Source organism: Carassius carassius, chromosome 10 (genome assembly GCF_963082965.1).
Source record: "Carassius carassius chromosome 10, fCarCar2.1, whole genome shotgun sequence".
NCBI lineage: Eukaryota > Metazoa > Chordata > Actinopteri > Cypriniformes > Cyprinidae > Carassius > Carassius carassius.
Window position 1 is genome coordinate 28,885,197 of NC_081764.1, and position 11,229 is coordinate 28,896,425.

Genomic DNA, 11,229 nt, shown 5'->3' on the forward strand with positions numbered 1-11,229 from the left:
GCCCTCTTGTGCTTGAATGAGGGATACACGTGCTGCATGATTGACGTTTGCCCTTCACCGGCAGCGGGCGTTGTACCACATGACCAGGAACAGCGTTTTTAATTATTTCTTCTTAAAGTGACCATAGCCTACACTTTTACCATGTTGTGTTTACTTAAGTAATACAATTCTCTTATCAGTCAAAGAAGGTGCTTCAGAAATTGTTGATGGTCAACCTCAGATGAGTTACACTATTTAAGTTTCACAATTTTTTTTGTAATGGGAAAATCTTGGGTTCCAAAAATATAAAGCAAACTGCTAAGCATTATGTTTTTGGTAATTCACTTTGTCAGAAAGATTAATTTTTTTAAATTGTTCAATACAGTATAAAAGGTGGAAATTGTGGGGTCTACACTCACAATTTTGTCAGGAGTTGATGTGCTTAAAACAAATTAATTGGTATGTAATTATACAGTATGTTAGATGATGTCTAGTATTTAAAATATTTCGATTTTTTGCATCTGAATCTAAGGTTTTAAGATATATATTTTTGTATGTTTTTATTTTATCTTTTGCACCTAAAGCTTTAAATAATTAATAAACCTATAATATTTAGCTATAATTAAAGTTCATCACACATTTCTGAAATCCTAGCTTTTATGTGCATAGTACTTGAACCTATAATATTGCGGCCATGTCATGGTGCACATCACGGAATGGCAACATGACTGTCATGTGACATGGCACTTCAGATTAGGGAACATATTCACAGAGTTTTCCCTCAATAAACATATGTTTATAAATAAAAGTTACCTTTTATTTATTTTCTATAAAAGCTGAGTATTGATAGTAAGGTAGTTGTTGTAGTATTTATGCTTAGGTATTGGGTAAGGTAAAGGGATCAAGAATATGGTAATGCAGAATAATGCGTTAATATGTGCTCTATAAATACTAATAAACAGCCAATATGCTAGTAATATGTATGATGACAAGCGACTAGTTAATAGTGTTCCCTAATCTAAAGTGTTACAAATTTTTACTGTGTTTGTGTGTACATGTGTTTCCGAGTGCATGTGGCACTTTTTCCACCAAGTAAAATGTAGGGAAATAAAAGAAAAAGCATGATGATTTAAAAAAATAAATAGAAAAAAACAAGTGGGAAAAACCATCTCACCATCTGCATTTGCGTTAAAGGAAAGTACGGGCATTTTACCAAACTCAACAAGCTGCAATAGAGTGTCGAATTTTTCCTCTTCGTTACACATAGCTAAATGTGCTCCTAAAAGTTCAAGTCCACTGTTTAGCAAGTCCCAAGAGAGAGAGAAAAAATATACAAGTGTGTCATAGTATTGCATTAAAAGAACCATGCATCTAACTCTTTTGAGCTGTGAATCTCACATTGCAAGAAGTATAGAGGCTAAGTAGGTCAAGTCAAGTGTGGAGAGAGAGTGTAAAGAGAGAAATAGAGAAAGACAACCTAATTCCACAAACAATGCTCTTTACTGTTGAGGAGCAGCAGTCTCATCTCTGCTCTGTAAATGCCTTGACTATGATGAAATGAGATGACATAGATTCAAAATATGCAATATTTTACACTACTGTGTTAAGAAATAGGAACAATTCCAGAGTCATTGTATTGCATTTACATTACATTTACATTACAGTCATTTAGCAGATGCTTTTGCATGACAATGCCTGACCACCAATAAATATTTAAATGCAATTTAAAATGGTTCCAAACACAAGAGTAGAGTATTGTCAGAAACTCACCGTCACAGCCACCCCAATCATCACCCGCACCTGACTCTCATCAAGCACAATCCCAATCACCGGAGTACTGATCACCTGCACCTGCACCCAGTAATCACTCACCAGGATAAAGACACCTTGAACTCAGTACTCCGGTGTCCGGTCTACAGTTTACTACCCATTGAACTAGTGCCCGACCCCTTTCTACTAACCTTTCTTTGCTATGTCCTCAGATATCCTCACGACGATCTCCTGTGAACTACATAAGCTGAGTCTCCATATGATTATCTCCAGAGCTCTGGAAGTTAACCCCTTAACAACCCAACAACACCTTGTCACTGAAACACTCTCCATAGTGGTTTGTGACAAGTATATTGGACCACATGGCTAAAGAATTCGCATTACAAGAACATATGAATTTACTCTATATGCACATCTTATCATCTGGTGTGGATTTGAGAGTTGTATGAGTGGAAGACAGCATTCATCCCTCCTTCGGGACACCATGAGTACTGGGTGCTACCTTTTGGCCTGACAAATGCCCAGCTGTCTTCTAGGCCCTGGTTAATGACGTATTGAAAGACATAGTTAATTAAGTCTAATTAATCCGCATTTTGCCAGCTCAGTTACATCCGTTGCAGTGCCGGAAGCAGTTTCTTCTATTGGCATTAACTGTGGAGACATTGCACCAAAAGTTGATATTTTACATTTACTTTTTTTTAGAGTGTTTCCCAGGATTACTATGAAGCAGTCAGTTGTCACTCCTAACAGCAAGTTTTGAGTTACATTAGCACTTTGAGGTTGCGTATTATCATGCTAGCAAATCTAGTTAAGTCCCAATTTCTTACAGTTTATGATGTTACTTGTCTTTTCATTATTTGTTTTTAATCTATGCAGATAATGTGCTTACTTAAATACAGTGTTGGGAAGGTTACTTTGGAAATGTAATAGGTTACAGATTACAAGTTACCCTGTTTAAAATGTAATAGTAGTGTAACTTTTTCAATAACTTTATTAAAGTAATGTAACTAATTACTTTTGAGTACTTTTTGATTACTTTTCTAAATTTGTGAAAATTAAAGAATAATAAATAAAAGCATATACATCAACTTAAATACAGTTATCTAATAAGCATGTGACGTATTCTGTGTAATAAACTCCTGAAACATTGGTGTTTTTTTGAAACTGCTGTCTCTGTATATGATGATAGTTTTCTCAAAATAACTAAAATGCACATGAAGTGACACAGAGCAGTTCTAGAAATTATGTTTATGTGCTTGTGTACTCCTATATTGAGGCAGCAGAGGTTGAAAACCCTGCGAGCTTCAGTAGGCCTATGTGTAGTAAATGAAACCATGTCTTTGCCATTAATTTACAGGAGGGGCGGACTGGGAAAAAAATCAGACTGGAAAATTCAAAGTCATACAAACAAATTCATGGACAAAACTATTTACATATAGTTTAAAAAAGGTTTAAATCTTTAATTTGGGGACATGCAAAATAATTTTGCCCTTAATAAAAATATTTTTATTTTTAAAAATATTGTTGACAGTATAGTGTCATAATATTTTAAATTTTTACACATAATAATTTTTTTTTTTTTTTTTGCAAATGGATTTGTATTTATTTTTAAATAAATACATTTGTAAAATAATTTTACATTTTTGGTTATCACAGTTAAACAATAGTAACCATTTTCTCTGGATTTATAGTTAAATATTAAAATGTTAATTTTCGTAAGGGTTGTGTTGTTGTCTGTCGTAGCTCCCCCTAAACCTATAAAAAAAAAATCTGAATTTTTTTTCAGCTAAATTACTACTGTAACATTACAACAGATAATAATGATGTCCTTTATATAGTATTTTGAGTGATGACTGATGAGCAACGTGCTTAAATAAATAAAAAAACAAAGACAAAAAAGCATCTTTACAGATGAAACTGACGTGAAACCCTGAACAGGAGTTCTGCTTCTCTGCTCCAGCAGTCCACTCTATTCTCTCTCTCTCTCTCTCTCTCTCTCTCTCTCTCTCTCTCTCTCTCTCTCGCATTGATTACTCGGAATCTGATCCAAACCGTTTGGCGGAGGAGCGGAGAGCTCCTGGTGACCAGGGAGAGTTCCTGGTGTCCAGTCCGCGCCTGATTTCCACAGACACGCAGAATGTGCAAGTCATATATTGCATTTTTGGGGCTTTATATTCACAGACACTAGTCGATGTCATGTTTTGATTCAAGTGTACTGACCTACTTTTGATTTAGTCATCCAAAATGTGGCATATTCCGTCCGCGTTTCATTTTTATGACTGGATTCTACAGACTGTATTTCCGCATCACGGAAATTATTAGGGCGGTATGTCTCTGAATAGTCAGTGCAATTTGGGAAAGAAATCAGTTAAATCTGTATGTGGATGTGTGTAAATATTCAAATGTAATCCCCTTTGTAATCGTAAAAAATTTCATATGTAACTGTAATTTAACTACTAATTTTTTCTTAGTAACTGTAACTAATTACAGTTACAATAATTTTGTAATTAAATTACGTAACGCTGTTACATGTAACTAGTTACTCCCCAACACTGCTTAAATACTGAATGTATGTTGTGCTTGTTTGTGCAATTTAGATGATTGGACTATGAATATTAACTGAATAATTTCTCAATTTCCAGCAGGAATCAGGTGACTGTCAATGCGAGACGTGGATTCAGTTTGCAGGTGCCAAAAATCAGATTATTAAACAGTCTTGGAGCTCAAAAAAGAAAAAAAGAAACAACAACAACAAAAACAATCCAGGTACAGGGCAGCCAGGAACAGATCCAACAGTGCCTTCTGTATGACGAATTCCAATAAGGAATATCCACCAAAGCAAGGCCAAGACAAACTGGTCAAACAGAGAGGGCTACTGTTCCAGTGTCAAGCCCAGAGAGGGCTTCTGTTCTCTAGTTGAGCCCATAGAGGGCCAGTGATCCTGAATCTGGCCCAGAGAGAGCTTCTGTTCCCATGTATAACCCAGAGAGGGACTCTGTTCCTGAGTCAAGCCCAGAAAGAGCTCCTTTTCCCATGTCAAGCCTAGAGAGTGCTCCTGTTCCCACGTTAAGTCCAGAGAGGGCGTCTGTTCCCGAGTCAGGCCTAGAAAGTGCTCCTGTTCTCACGTCGAGCCCAGAGAGGGCTTCTGCTCCTACTTCTGGCCCAGGGAGGGCCTTTAATCTTGAGTTTGGCCCAAAGAAGGCTCCTGCTCCCGAGTCAAGACCCGAGAGGGCTCTTGTCCCCAATTCTAGCCCAGTGCAGGCTCCAGCCATTGACCAGAGTCCAGTGTAGGCTCCATCCCCTGACCAGAGTCCAGTGCAAGCTCCAGCCCCTAAGCAGAGTCCAGGCTCCAGCCCCTGACTAGAGTTTCGTGCAGGCTCTACCCCTGTCCAAGGTCTGCTCCTCCAGAGCTTCCTTCAGTGTTCCCTGCTCCTCTACCTGAGCACAGCCTGGATCTGGCTTTTGTCACAGAGATAAGCCAGGAGTGCTATCCAGTTCCTACATCTCCTACTGTGCCTGTCCTCAGTTCAGGAATACATTCCAAGGAATGCTGTCCCTAGGCCTGTTCCAGATAATGACACTCAGCTCCGGAAAAAAGGCAGACCTTAAATTCTCTCCTGTGAGTCTAGAGCTTGCTCTAGCCCCAGACCAGAGTCAAGAGAAGGCTCTAACGCCTGACCGGAGTCTGAGAATATTTCAGGTCTTCAGTCTAGCACAGGGAGGGCTTCTTTTTCCGAACACCTGGGCACAGTTCAGTGCTGACTTCAGCCTCAGAACACAGACTTATGTCAGCTCTCATCCCCCAGCTCAGAAAAGATCCCGCTCTCAGTAATGAAATCAGCCAATCTCCTGATCTTGCCATAAAGTTAAGCGAAGAATTCACTGTCCATGAAACTGCTTACGAACCTGTTCCAGTTCACAAGTTATTTCTAATGACCTTCCTCCTGAAGGCCAAGGGGGCCATTCCAGAACCAATTGTATATCTTACCATGGCCAGGGAGGCCGTCTGTGAACCCGCTACCTGCCCTGTTGCAGTTGTAATATCCATGTCACTCACATCTGACATCTATCAATGAATCCTCCTCACCTGTTAGTGCCAATCACGCTCCCTATAAGAGAACACTCACTCCACATGCTTCTTGTCTGTTCTCGGACTTCCAATGCATTACTCACCTACCTAAGTTTATTTATTTACTTGACAGTTTTCTAGTGATTGACTTCATGCTCTCCAGCACTCCCACGATCTTCTGCTCTAGCATTCCAGCCTGGAAGAAAGGAAAGGACACGTAAATCCACCAATCTAAGCTACTCTACTCTATCCGCTACCTGGATTCTACCCATCTTGCTGGTGTTTTGTCCTCTCCTGTTGTTCAGGAAATGTTTAGCTCTTAAAGTTACTTATATATATGCATGTTACATTTATGTTTGCATTTCCATAGTTGTGGTAAGTCGTTGAAGTCATGGCCTAATGGTTAGAGAGTTGCACTCGTAATCCAAAGGTTGCGATTTTGAGTCTCGGGCCGACAGGAATTGTAGCTGGGGGAAATGAATGTACAGTGCTCTCTCTACCCTCAATATCACGACTGAGGTGCCCTTGAGCAAGGCACTGAACCCTCAACTGCTCACCAGGAGCTGCTGCATAATTGGCTGTATGTCACTTTAACTTTCTTCACCATAGTGCAGATAAAAAAGTCATTTATATTTACATGTTTACATAACTGCAGTGCAGGTAAAACTGTATCAAACTTGTTTGTATTTATGTTCACATTACCACCCTGCTGATAACGCCAAAGTATCAAGGTTCTTAATATTAACATGTTTACATTATCTACATTTGTATAAATAAATGCACATTTATCCATCCACAATTTCTATACTAAATATTATTTAAATTACTGTAATACAGTATGTTGTGTTGTTCTATTGTATTGTTGTGAAGAATGTGAGTAGTCATGCCAATGGTATAAATGAAGTCTGTCTCCTATTGTGTACTCTATCTGTTTACAATATTTTGCTTGTATTAAGGGCATTCTGCTCAAAAGGAAGTAGACATTCTGCTAGAATATGGGCAATATTGAATATGGGCAGGGGGTGCTCACCCTGTGGTCTGTGTGGGTCCTAGTGCCCCAGTGTAGTGAAGGGGACACTATACTGTCAACAAGCACCGTCCTTCGGGTGAGACATTAAACCGAGGTCCTGACTCTCTGTGGTCAGTAAAAATCCCAGGATGTCTTTCGAAAAGAGTAGAGGTGTGACCTCGGCATCCTGGCTAAATTCGCCCATTGGCCTCGGACCATCATGGCCTCCTAACAATCCCCATATGCACTGATTGGCTTCTTCACGCTGTCTCCTCTCCACCAGTAAGCTGGTGTGTGGTGGGCGTTCTGGCGCACTATGGCTACCGTCGCATCATCCAGGTGGATGCTGCACACTGGTGGTGGATGAGGAGATACCCCCTGACAATGTAAGCGCTTTGAGTGCCTAGAAAAGCTCTATATAAATGTAATGAATTATTATTATTATTATTATTATATGGAGATGAAGTCACTGGCTGAGATTCTGCCGGAAATACATATGCATACGAGTCTATTCCTTTGTTTATTTTTTATGCTTTGAAGGGTTGATAACCCCCCCCCCCCATGAGCGGACTATTATGAGTATTTTATGGACATTTAGTCACTTCAAATTCATTCAACTGAATAATAATTACTGTAGTAATGGTAATTCATGGTGTTCCTCAAGGAAGGCCCCCTGTTGTTTCATTTATATTAGCAGCTTCACTGAAAAAGAAGAAATATTAAAACAAATGGTCTGAATTAGATTTATTTAAATATGCTTTATTTTGCTAAATTGGCTAAGTAGAAAATAAAATGAATATCAGTTCCAAAGCAAATGTAGTTGCTATAACCAAACTGTATTGTTTAAAACTTGTTTTCTATGCTTTAAAAGTTCAATCTTTTAATTAATTTCAATTAAATGATTATTATAATTAACATTAACATTAACATCTTAAATAATTTGAAAAACAAAAATTATAGAGTTTGCAAAGGACTGTTGGAATTAAAGGGTTAATTTTCTTGTCAATCATTTATTCACCCTCATTTATTCCATGGAACACAAAATAAGACATTTTAAAGAATGTTGGTAACCAAACTGTTTTTATGACTTCCATTGTATAGACCAAAATTCACACAGACATTTCTTAAAATCTCTGAAATCCTCTGAAGAAAGAAAGTCATACAGGTTTGGAATTACATTAAGATGAGTAAATGATAAAATTTTCATTTTTGGGTGAACTATCCCTTTAAGTTTTAATGTTAAGTTTTCATTCAGATGACTGCTTGTAATTGTTATTTTATGGTAATTTTTGTGTTCCATTAAACCATGAATGAGTTACTTTTAGCTGGATGTTTCTGTCTCTGTACTGTATTGTGAGTGTATTATGTAAGATCAGTGCACAGGCCTGTAAGTGAGCTGTGTTTCTGTGGGTTGAATAATGCATTTCTGTGACGTTCTCATCCTCTCTCTCCTTACAGACATGTCTTAATTCTCTTATCATTAGTTTACATTAACTTGACCCCATCATTCCCTCTCTTTCATTATCTCTCCTGATCTTTACTTGCAGTCTCCTTTCACCTTACCAACCATTCCTACACTCTCCTCTGTGAACTACAAGCATCCACTTGTCATATGTTTTCACCTGTCTGTGACCCATGTTTCTGCCGTCTGAACATGTCCTGCCTGGAATTAATTTACTTTTTTGTTTGTTTGTTTGTTTGCTTTTAAACAATTTCCTTAATTTATTCGTCTGCAGCCATTTCCTGTCAGATAATTCAGTCTTGCATAAATAAAAATGAGTTTACAGTACAGCAGCAGGCTAATTTTGCTGCTTAAAAGTTCAACTATATCAACAGCATCTATGGTATGCTGTTGATTGCCACAGGAAATAATTTCATATGTTTGTAAAAACAAACTGAAATATGCATGACAGTAATACAATGTCCTAACCAGGCACAACATGATATAATGTCAAGAGATAAAAGTTCTCTCTTCCATGAAAAAAAATAATATATTTTTTGTTATATCTAGTTTCGACCATGACAGGACACTTTGTACTTTGTCCATGTGTTCATGTCTATAATGTCGAGTTAAGGCTGCCCACTGTGAAACTTAATTGGTCTAAATTCAGCTTATAATTAATGTTATTACAATTTAACTGTTTTCTATTTTAATATATGATTAAATCCCATTTATTCATGTCATGGCAAAGCTGAATTTTCAGCTGTCTTTATTCCAGTCTTAAGTGTCACATGATCCTTCAGAGATAAGCTGATTTTCTATTTTATGCTGATTTTCTTAATAATAATAATAATAATAAAATATTTTCAGTTAAAAGCAGTTGTGCTGCTTATTTTTTTCAGAAATATTTTATGAATAGAAAGTTCAAAAGAATGTCATGTATTTTAAATATAATTTCTTTTTTTTACATTATATATGTCTATACCTGGCACTTTTGATCAGTTAATATGCCCTTGTTGAATAAAAGTAAAAAAATTAAAATAAATAAAACAAATCTTACTGACCCTAAACTTATAAACTGCAGTAACTATATTATAAAAAAATTATTGTAGCTGGAAACCTTTCTGTCATGCCTGATCAGGACACAGTACAGTCGTTGCATCTTAGACATCAAATTATTTCATAATAATATAATTAATGATAATATTATATAATTTAATATTGTGGTCATTGTGGACATGTATTGTTTATATAGCTTGTATGTAACCTAAAATATTCCTCAACATGCAAGGATGATTACATTATTGTGTCACTGTGTAATGATCCAGAACACGACATGGGATCCATAATGTAGGCTTTATTGTAAAGACTCGTAGTCGTACAGGCAATGGTCGGAACCAGCAATATCAACAGTGTGGGAAGAACAGAGAATCAAAATCCAGTAACAAGCAAGGGGTCGGTAGGCAGGCAGCAAAGGTACGTAGGAGATAACAGACAGAATCGGTAACAGGAAATCAAACACGGGTAATAACGCTCAGAAATGACAGACACAGCAAATCAAGACTTTGCGTCGAACTACTGTGAAAGTCCAGCTTATATGCACAGTCTTGATGATTGGCACCTGTGCAGGTGATCAGAGTCCAAGGACGGGGCTTATGGGAAATGTAGTGTCGTCAGTGTAAGTGAGTGAATGGATGCGTGTGTGTCAGTATTCAGGTGAGGGTGCCCTCTGCTGGCCATCAGAGGGAATCACGGGGTTCGTCTCCGTGACAGAGCCCCCCCCCCCCCCCCCCCCTGCGAGCGACTCCTGGCGCGAGGAGGCCCACGACATCGGGGTCTACCACTGGGTCGAGGGGCCGGTTTTCCAGGGTGTAAACGATGAAACTCATCAATGAGATTGGGATCTAGGATGTCCTCAGAGTTTACCCATGAGCGTTCCTCTGGACCGTACCCCTCCCAGTTGACCAGATACTGTAGAATTCTGCCCCGACGTCTGGAATCGAGTAATTCCTGGACTTGGTACGCCTCCTCGCCCTCTATGATGATGGGTTGAGGGGCCTGTGCACGGGACCTCCCCTCTCCCTCGTCTCTGGGACCAGCAGCGGGCTTGAGCAGGGATACATGAAAGGTAGGAGAAATACGATATGTGTTAGGAAGTGCTTACCGGAATGAAACTGGAGTTATTTGTCTAGTGATTTGGAATGGGCCCACATACCTTGGACTCAACTTGCGGCACGGGAGCCAGAGACGGAGATCCTGTGTTGAAAGCCATACCCACTGGCCAGGCTGATAATCGTGACCTGGGCACCTTCTGCGGTCCGCTTGCTCCTTTTGCCTCCTAACAGCGTGTTGCAGGTGAACATGAGCCCGATTCCAAACCTCCTCACTGCGTGCCATCCAGTTGTTTACTGCTGGGACGTCCGTTGGTTCCCCTGACCAGGGGAACATTGGTGGTTGGAACCCCAGTACACATTTAAAGGGAGTTAGACCGGTAGATGGTTTGATAAGGGAGTTCTGTGCGTTTTCTGCCCATAGTAAGTATCGAGCCCAATCATCCTGATTCTGGTTGCAATAAGCTCTGAGGAAACGGTTTAGCTCTTGGTTGAGCCTCTCTACCTGTCCGTTCGCTTGAGGGTGATACCCAGAGGTGATGCTGACATTAATGTTCAGGGCTTTGAAGAAGGCTGACCATAATTGAGAAGTGAATTGAGGTCCTCGGTCTGACACAATGTCCTCGGGTAAACCATACAATCGGAAGACCCAGTTGCACAGGTGTTCTGCCGTCTGGAGAGCGGTAGGTAGTTTGGGTAATGGAATGAACCTGCAAGCCTTGGAGAACCGATCTATGATGGTGAGTATGGTGGTATAGCCCTGTGAACTGGGAAGATCTGTAATAAAGTCAATGGCAATGTGAGACCAGGGTCGTTGAGGAATGGGTAGTGGTTGCAGGAGACCGGCGGG